Source organism: Phyllostomus discolor, chromosome Y, assembly GCF_004126475.2.
Source record: "Phyllostomus discolor isolate MPI-MPIP mPhyDis1 chromosome Y, mPhyDis1.pri.v3, whole genome shotgun sequence".
Lineage (NCBI taxonomy): Eukaryota > Metazoa > Chordata > Mammalia > Chiroptera > Phyllostomidae > Phyllostomus > Phyllostomus discolor.
The window spans coordinates 4010656-4020901 of NC_050199.1; the positions used below are offsets into that span (position 1 = coordinate 4010656).

The following is a 10246-nucleotide window of genomic DNA, read 5'->3' on the forward strand; positions in this document are numbered from 1 at the left end:
ATGTGTCCTTTATACATGTTCCTTGTTGACAGTTCCCCTTTTCCCCCAATATACCCTCCTTCCTGACCTGTGGTCACTGTTAGTTTGTTCTTTAATTCCATGTCTCTGGGGATATTTTGCTTGCTTGTTTTGTTAATTAGGTTCCACTTATAGGTGAGATCATGTGGTATTTGTTTTTTACCACCTGCCTTACTTCACTTAGCATAATGCTCTTCAGATCCATCCATGCTGTCCCAAATGGTAGGGCCTCCTTCTTTCTATTTTGCTGCGTAAAAATATGGAATGCTTCATGAATTTGTGTGTCATTTTTGCATAGGGGCCATGCTAATCTTATCTGTATTTTTCCAATTTTAATATATGTGTTGCCAGAGTGAGCACAAGGCAAAGACTCTTGAAAGTACTAAGATGCAACTTGGTATATCAAGATGTCTCAAATAAAAGGCACAGCTAAATTATCCATTTTTAAAATACAAATAAAGGTTAAAAGACACTGGGGGAATATACTTTAACTGTTGACATAAACAACTATTAACCAAGAATTCTCTATTAGGAAAAGTGTCCCTCAATTGTAAAATAGAAAATAAGATATTTTCAGATAAACTTAACTGATTTACTTCACCCCCTTGCATTAATCTTTCATATTTCTTCTATTATTCACTTTCTAGTTATTGGGAAGTTTTTTTGTTAGCCTTGAAATTGGAGACTGCAGGTAGATGACATGAAAATATTGGGCAAATTGTCCCAATAACTCATACTTGGATTGTTTTGGTGAGCAATGTTGTTTAAGCCACATAGAAAGCTTACTTTAGCATCTGATGACATAATCAGAGAGATTCAAATGGTAGACAGGTGAATCTGTCATATTGATTCTGCCAGCCTTTATTTCAACAGAAGTAAACATTCATCAGACACTTGATTAATTTTTAAGAAAATCATATTTATCAGTCCTAAGAACTGAAATTTTGCCATACTATATTATTTTATGCCTTTTATTATCACCTTAACTACATAAATAATCTATATTATTTTATAACCATACAGAATGCTTAGGTCAAATATGTTTGCCAAGCTTCCCAGGATACAGCTGACATACTCAAAATACCTAAGTCATTAAAGATTGGTGAAAACTGAAAATTAAAAATGTGTCTTATTTTATGAAAAATATTAACACATTTTGGCCAACCCAATAAAATTCTGGCCTTTTATCTAAAGGTCCTTTTTTCATTCAATTAATGAGTACCTCCTCATATCAGGGACTGTTTTAGGCACTGGAGATACAACAAGGTCTTTTTTTAACATTTTTTATGGTTGTTCAAGTACAGTTTTTTGCCTCCCCTCCAAACTTCCCCACCACCTTAGCTCTCCCCACATCCTTCCCCTGTTTCGACCCCACCTTGTTATTGCCCATGTGTCCTGTATAATTGTTCCTAGAAACCCTTTACTCTTTTCCACCATTATTCCCTCCCCTCTGTATTCTGATCACTGTCAGCCTGTTCTCAATTTCAATGTCTTTGGTTACATTTTGCTTGCTTGTCCATTTTGTTGATTATGTTCCTGTTAAAGGTGAGATCATATGATGTTTGTCTTTCACAGCCTGGCTTATTTCACTTAGCATAATGCTCCCCAGTTCCATCATGCTGTCACAAAGGGTAAGAGCTCCTTTTTTCTTTCTGCTGCATAGAATTCCATTGTGTAAATGTACCATAGCTTTTTGATGGGCCACTCATTTACTGATGGGCACCTAGGTTGCTTCCAGCACTTGGCTATTGTAAATTGTGCTACTATGAACATTGGGGTGCATAGGTTCTTTTGGATTCGTGTTTCAGGGTTCTTATGATGTAAACCTAGCAGCAGAATTGCTGGTCAAAAGGCAGTTCCATTTTTAGTTTTCTGAGGAAATTCTTTACTGTTTTCCATAGTGGTTGTACAAGTCTGCAATCCCACCAACAGTACACTAGGATTCCTTTTTCTCCACATCCTCTTCAACACTTGCTTATTGATTTGTTTATGATGGCCATTCTGAGAAGTATGAAGAGGTAGCTCATTGTGGTTTTAATTTTCGTCTCTCTGATGGCTACTGATTCTGAGCATCTTTTCATGTTTCTGGGCCCTCTGTATGTCCTCCTTGGAGAAGGGTCTGTTCAAGTCATTTGCCCATTTTTTAATTGGGTTGCTTGTCTTAGACTGGAGTCATGTGAATTCTTTATATATTTTGGAGATCAAACTCTTGTCTGAGGTATCATTGACAAATATGTTTTCCCATATAGTTGGTTCTCTTTTCATTTTAATGCTGTTTTTTAACCATGCAGAAGCTTTTAATTTTGATGAGGTCCCATTTGTTTATTCTTTCCTTTATGCCCCTTGCTATAGGGACATATCACTGAAAATATTGCTGCATGGAATATCTGAGATTTCCCTGCCTATGTTCTCCTCTAGGACTTTCATGGTGTCATATCTTGTATTTAAGACCACCTTCAGTTTATTTTGGTGTATGGGTTAAGGTGATGGTCTAGTTTGATTTTTTCTTCACTTATGTGTCCAGATCCCCAAACATTTGTTGAAGTGGCCATATTTTTCTCCATTTTATGTTTGTGCTTCCTTTGTGAAATATTAACCAACCATATTGAAATAGATTTGTTTCTGGCTCTCTGTTTTATTCCTTTGGTCTATGTGTCTGTTCTTATGCCAGAACCAGGCTGTTTTTTATTATATTGAACTTGTAATATAATTTGATGTCACATGTTGTAATCTCTCCTACTTTGTTCTTCTTTCTCAAAATTGCTGAAGCTATTTGGGGTCATTTATGGTTCCACGCAAATTTTTGAAGTATTTGCTCTATATCTGTTAAGAATGTCATTGGCATTTTGATTGGGATTGGACTTAATCTATCAATTGCTTTGCATAGTATGGATATGATGATGATGTTAATTCTTACAAATATGAACATGATATGTATGCTTCCATTCATTTGTATCGTTCTTTATTTTTTTCTTCATCATGGGATAGTTTTCTGAGTAGAGGTATTTTACCTCCATGGATATGTTCATTCCTAGGTATTTTCTTTTTTTTCTTACTATAGTAAATGAGGTATTTTTCCTAATTTTCATTTCTGATATTTCACTGTTGGTATACCAAAATGCCTTTGATTTCTGAAGGTTGACTTGCTGTTTTGCTAAAATCATTTATTAGGTCTAGTAGTTTTTTTGTGGAGTCTATAGGGTTTTCTATCCATACTATGACATCATTTGCAGACAGTGACAGCTTTATTGTCTCCTTTTCAGTTTAATGCCTGTTATTTCTTTTTCTTTTCTGATCACTGTGGGTATAATTGCCAATTGTATGGTGAATAGAAGTGTGAAAGTGGAAACCTTTATTTTGAGCCTGATCTTACTGGGAAAGTTTTAGTTTTTGCCCATTGATTATGATGTTGGCTGTAAGTTGCTTGTATATGGCCTTTATTATTTAGAGGGATCATACCTGAACTTTATTTAGTTGAGGTATGTTACATCTGCTTTGCTGAGTGTTTTTATCATAAATAAGTGCCGTACTTGAGCGAATACTTTTCCACATCTGTTCATATGATTGTATGGCTTTTGTCTTTTGTATATTTTATATGATCTATTATATTTATTGATTTATAAATATTGTACCATCCCTGGGATGAATCCCACTTTATCATGATGTATGATCATTTTAATGTATTGCTGGATGCAGTTTGGCAATTGTGTTGATTATTTTAGTATCTACATTCATCAGTGATATTGGCCTGAAGGTTTTTTTTCTTGTTGTGTCTTTATCTGGTATTGGTTTATGATAATACTGGGCATATAAAAAGAGTTTGGGAGTCTCTCCTTTTCCCTAAGAGGGAAGTCTGAAAATAATCAGAGTTTTCTCTTCCCTAAATGCTATTTGTAAAATTCTTCTGTGAATCTATCTGGTCCAGGACTTTGTGCACTGGGAGGTTTTTTATTATTACTTTAGTTTTAGTAACTGTTATTCATATATTCAAGCTATCTACTTTCTATTGACTCAGTTTTGGAGGATTATATTTTTCCAGAAATTTGTTCATTTCATCCAGGTTTTCAAATTTCTTTTGAAACCCTTCATTTTCAGTCTGTGGAACGTGGTGGTACATAGTAAATTCTTACAATCCTTTGCATTTCTTTTATATAATATTTAACTTCTCTTCTTTCATTTGATTTTATCTATTTGGATCATCTCTCTTTCTTTATGAGTCTGGTTAAAGGCTTATTGATTTTGTTCATCTTTTCAAAGATGACTGGGTATATTGATCCTTTGAATTGTTCTTTTAATCTGTTTGTCATTTACTTCTGCTGTGATTATGAATATTTCCTTCCAGCTACTCATTCTGGGATTTGTTTGTTATTGTTCCTCCTGTTATTGTAGATGTACTTTCAAGTGGTTTACTTGAAATTTTTCTGTATTTTTTAGGTAGGTCTGTATAGCTATGAACTTCCTTCTCAGGACTGCCTTCACTGGGTCCCCTAGCACTTGTATTGGTTGTTGTGTATTCATTTTCATTTGTTTCCAGAAATGTTTTGATTTTTTCCTTGATTTCATTGTTCACCTATTCATTATTTAACTGCATGTTATACAGTCTCCCTGTATTTGAGTATTTTGAGTTTTTCCTTGATGTTGTTTTGTAGTTTCAAGCCATTGGGGTGAAGAAAAAGTTTATATCATTTCAATTTTCTTGAATTGTTGAGGCTTGTTTTATGTTCTATCATGTGATACCTCTTTGAAAATATTCCATATGCTTTTGAAAATAATGCATCTTTTGTTTCTTTGGGGTGAAATGTTCTGTATATATCAGTTAAGCCCATTTGATCAAGCATGTTCTTCAGTCCTAGGATGTCCCTGTTGATTCCTTGCATCTATGGTGATCTATGCATTGATGATAGTGGGGTGTTAAAATCCCCTGTGTAAGTGTGTTGATGTCTTTATCTGTCCTAAAGTCCTCAGAGATTTTCAGTATAATAGGGTATCACTTTGTTTGGTATATATGCTTATAATATTTATAGCTTCCTGATTGATTCTTTCCTTTAGAATTATGAAGTGATGTTCTTTGTCTCTTTTTATGGTCCTTGTTTTGAAATATATTTTGTCTGATATAAGTATTACTACCCTGGCTCTTTTTCCTGTCCATTTGTTTGGAATTTTTTTTCAACCCTTCACTTTCAGTCTGTGCAGGTCTTTTTTTATGAGGTAGGTGTCCTGTAGGCCACATATGTGAGGGTCATGTAGGGTAGCTTATTCATTCAGCTACCCTATGTATTTTGATTGGAGCATTTCATTCATTTATATTTAATATTTTTATTTATAGGTACTTATTTATTTTTTTCTGCTTTGTACCTGTGTTCTTCTCCCTTTTATACCATTCCTTCATCTTTTAAAAGTATTCCTGTAGCATAGCTTGCAATGTTGGTACCTTTCATTTGTCTGAGAAACTTCTTATTTTGCATTGCATTTGAAATGGCAGTCTTGCTGGTTAGAGTCATATTGGTTGAGGCCTTTGCTTTTCATACTTGGAATATTTCTTGACTTTCCCTTCTAGCTTGTAGTGTTTCTGTTGAGAAATCAGCTGCTAGCCTTACTGAAGCTCCTTTTTATGCTACTATCTGTTTCTCCCTTGCTCCTTTTAAGACTCCCTCTTGTGTTTAAAATTTGTCATTTTAATTACGATGTGTCTTGAGTAGGCCTCTTTAATTCATCTTTATTGGAACCCTCTGTGCTTCCTGAATTAGGTGGCTTTTACCCTCTCCAAATTCAGGAAACTTTGTTTCATTATTGTTTCAAACAGGTTTTCTATCCCTTGCTTCTTTTCTTCTTCTGCTGGTAATCCTGTGATGGGAATGTTGTTACATTTCCTGTTACCGAAGTTCCCTTATATTATTCTAATACTTTTTTGGTCTTTTTTCACTTTATTGCTCAACCTGGGTGTTTTTCTACCTTGTCTTCTAGTTCACTGATTCAGTGCTCTAATTCATTCAACCTGTTTGTGATTCCTTCTAGTGTATTCCTTTCAGACATGGTATTCTTTATTTCTTCCTTGTTACTATAGTTATACTATCTATTTCCTTTTTCATGCTATTGCAATTCCCACTCAGTTCCTCATAGTTATCACTGAATTCCTTGTACATCTTTATAATAATTTTTTGAATTGTATATCTAATGGATTGCTTTCCTCAATTTCACTTAGCTCTTTCAGTGGGGATTCTTTCACTCCTTTTAATTAGGGGTTCTTTCTTTGTTTCCCATTATTTTAAAAAGATTTTATTTACTTATTTTTAGAGAGAGAGGAATGGACGGAGAAAGAGTGGAAAAGAAACGTAAGTGTGCAGTTGCCTCTCATGCACCCCCTACTGGGGACCTGACCTGCAACCAAGGCATGTACCCTGACTGGGAATCAAACCAGTGATCTTTTAGTTCACAGCCTGTGCTCAATCCACTGAGCCACACTAGCCATGGCATTTTGTTTTCCATTTTAGGTGACTCTTTTTGTTTGTTTTTGCATCTCAGGATCCTCTGCTTTGCCTGACTGTATTCATGGGGTGGACTTCTGTGGTAGAGATTCTGTGGGACTCAGTGGTGTGTTCTCTTTGATCTTCTTGTCTAGAGGCTCTAGAGTTTTCCTTTCTTCCATTTGTTTAGATGCTGTTGTTGTACTTGTTCTTTATTTTGTGGTGACTTCTTTTTTGTCAGTGTGTTTTCTCTTCTAGCAGGCTAACTGGTAGTTGCAGCTCCCACCTTATTTGTATGCTGTTGTACCAGTGTTGGTTAACAAAGCAGTTATACTAGACAACCCAACTTATGCCAGCAAAAAGAACTTCCCTTCCACATCAGCAGTCTCAACCACAATGGAACTAACATTAATAAAGGTAAAGAGATATTATGAATATTGTAATGTATGGCAAAGGGAATATAAGTTGACTAAAAGATGGAAAAATGTTCTTGAGTGGGAAGAACACTCAAGGAGAGTTGATAAGAGTAGGGATAGAACCAAGGCAAAGAAAGGGAGAGAACAAAATTGAAAATGTGAATAAAACATGGAAGGTCAAGGGGGAGAATGGGAAAAAATGAAGGGTATACTATGAGATATAAAACAAAATTGAAAAGTTGCTGGGCAAATGAGAGAAAAATTGCAGAAAAACCACAGTAGTGTCAATAACAATGACAGCTGAATGAAGGTTAATAAATATAAAATGGGAATAAGAATATTGTACAAACAATACTGGTGAATATGAGATGTCTACAGTAATGAAAAATGAGTTTGAGAGGTTGGGGGAAACAAACTAGTAACAGTAAGGTGTAAAGCCCTGGCTGAGAGAAGGGAATGAAAAAAAGTAAAATAAAATTCCTCCCTCAACAGACAGTGGGCCAGGAAAAGAGAAATGGAGTAAGACATTGGGAGAATATCATCTCAGATTTAAAGTACAAACAAATAGTGAAGAAATAGGAGTTTCATTGGAGAAGTACAGCAATAACTGTGATATTTCATTAAAGTAGCCACTGTGTATAAAGGTGAAAAGAAAATAAGAGTCTTGTAAATGGGGACAAAGAATGTGAGCTGACTTAAGAAAGAACACTTATGCAAGGTTAGTTGGAGGATAAATAGTGAGAGTAAGGGATGGAAGCACAATGTAGTGTGAGAGAAAGTAAAGTTTACCACAACAGTAATACAGCTCAGGAAGATAGTGAAGTGGAATAAGCAGGGAATAGTGCGGTGTGGGATTTGGAATAACAATAATATGATTAAAACATATAATCTGAATAAAAAACAGTAAAATACCAAGATTAGTGAGGTATTTAGAATATGCATGAAGTGAAAGAAGAAAAATTAAAAGCTGTATGAAAGGGAGAAAAAAACAACAAAACAAAAAAAACAGAAGAGAAAGAGAATTTTTGAAAAGATATGCAATTTCTAATGAAGAGTAAGGTAAATTTGTCTCTGCTGTTGGTGTTTGTCTTCTGACTTCTTTCTGAATTCACTTCTGGTTTTCTCTCAGCTCCAGGTAATAATGGTTTGGTTGTTCAACTTCTGGGATCAGCCACCTGTATCTCCTCTCCCTGATTCCAGAGGGAGCTTCTATTGTGATCAAGACGGGGAGGTCTGGGTGTCTCACCTGTGAGGCACTGTTTAGTTTCCTGGGAGAATTGTGATCTCATTCTTCCTGCCCTTATGCCTCCCAACTTAGTGTGTCACAATTTATTTCTAATAATGTATAGTCCTGCTTAAATAATTGTCTGTTTCATGGTTGCAGGTGGCAATCTGTCTTAAGAGTTGTCCGCTCTCTCTGGCTGGGTGTAGTCTGCAGCTATGTGAGAGCCAAGTCTGGACAGTGCCCTGAATATCCCTTGTTGTACCCTTCCTTAACTTCCTGTTTTGATGGCCTTGGTGAAATAGGGCCCTGGAGCCCAGTGTACTCAGAGGAGTTCAAAATAGGCCCTACAGGTGTTTGCCTTGATGTCTTACTCTAGCAAAAAAAAAAAAAAAAAGCCCCCTGCTGGTTGTTAAGGCTACCCATCTGAGTTTGCAGATCTTCCCAGCTCCTGCAGGCTATCAGATGTTGGTCTCAATTTTCCCTTTCTGGTGGATTTGCCAAGGAAGGGGGTCCAGTCTACACTCTAATAATCACAGGTGCATAGTCTCTAGTCCACTGCTCTCAGAGCACTGTGTGTTCTGCACTTTCCAATCTTTGCTATTGTCCCTGCCTTGCCCTCAGAAATCTCTTCACTTTGCAGCATTTTGATCAATCTACCAGGTGGATTGTATGGGAGGAAATCATGCCCACAATCCTCCCTCCTTCTTGGCTGGGTAGCTGTGTATATGATAGGGGACTCAAGAGTTGGAAAATTTTAGTTTAAGGTAACAAGTTATAAGTCCAGTAAGTAATTGTATATGTTAAAGCTTTTGTTTCAGGGACCACGCATGAGGTCCATCCTGGCTCCTGGAAAAATAGCCAACCTCCTGGTGCACTGCTAGAGATTTCCACCTGGGGACAAGTGGAGGTATCTAGGCCTTTGTGTTCCAGGAGGGACACACAACCACCCACCCCTGAGAACAGCTAACTGCCCAGGACAGGAATGTTGCAGTTTCTTTCACCTAATCCGCCCTGAACTTCAAAACTCCTCACTGCATCTTGTTTATTCCCTGTTATAAAAAGTCTGGCCTGGAAAGAGAAGGCATGATCTGTTAGGATATGAACCCACCATCTTCTCAGATTGCCAACCACCTGAATAAAGCGCCTATAATGATTCAATCACTGTCATTGCTTATTAGATTTTGTAGTGACAGGCAGCCTGAATGCTGATGTCTTTTCTGGTTTCAACATATGGACCTGCCCAGCTCATCTAACTTCCCCTGGTGAAAAAAAAGTTTTCATACACTTCACCTTTCCATACACTTCAGCTCTCTTGCAGGTCAAGTCTCTCAGTCACAGGCAGTCATGGCCCTCTTATTCACCTAGTTCCAGGTACTACCAGAATACGCCCCCCCCCACACACTTTTCTGGCACTGTCCTGCCTGGAGAAGGCCACCGCATCTTGAGTATATAACAAGCTGTATGCGATTGTGCTGCCTGTTCCCATCTCTTCCATGTACTCCCCCTCCCCATCCTCTCTGCATTCAAGATGCTCCTGGCATGGGTCTCTGATTTGCCCACCCTGGGAAGTGAGGGAGCCACTACACTCCTATCACTCACTCAGCTCTCCTCCAATACTGTCCCCACAGCAGTCTCTGTTTCTGGTGCTACATTCGGGGAGCTTTCTCTGTCCATCTATAAAATCTCTTTATGGCCCACTTTGAAGTGTCGTCTGCACACTTTGGCTTTCAAACTTCAAATCACTGAAGATTCTGTTGGCTGTTCACTTTGTTTTTTTGGAAGATCAGCTAAGTGTCCCAGTTGAGTGCATAGCAAGTAGGTTCAGCTCCCACCTAGTTTGCTGCCATCTTCTTATTTTTTGAATTCTATTTTTGAAATCTCATTTATCCTTAATCACCTACTAAAGACTCTATTTCTAAATATAATAATATTGAGGGTTTGGGTTTTGACATATGAATTTGATGAGACACAATTCAGACTATAGTAGTCTTTTACTATGTAACACTTTCATAGTCTACAAATTTTCAAATATGCACGTACTTACCACCAAACAAGAGAGTAGGACTGAAAGAGGTCTTCCACAGCAGTGTTTGCAATGTGTGGATTATTGACTATGCAGGAAA

At 37.0% G+C, this 10246-nt stretch overlaps 1 non-coding gene across 1 annotated transcript; it reads right to left on the bottom strand.

The window, feature by feature from the left end:
- Positions 1-271: 271 nt before the first annotated feature.
- LOC114489904 lies at positions 272-378 on the bottom strand. The gene has a single exon (XR_003683925.1). It is a non-coding gene; the product is annotated as a U6 spliceosomal RNA (small nuclear RNA).
- Positions 379-10246: the final 9868 nt, after the last annotated feature.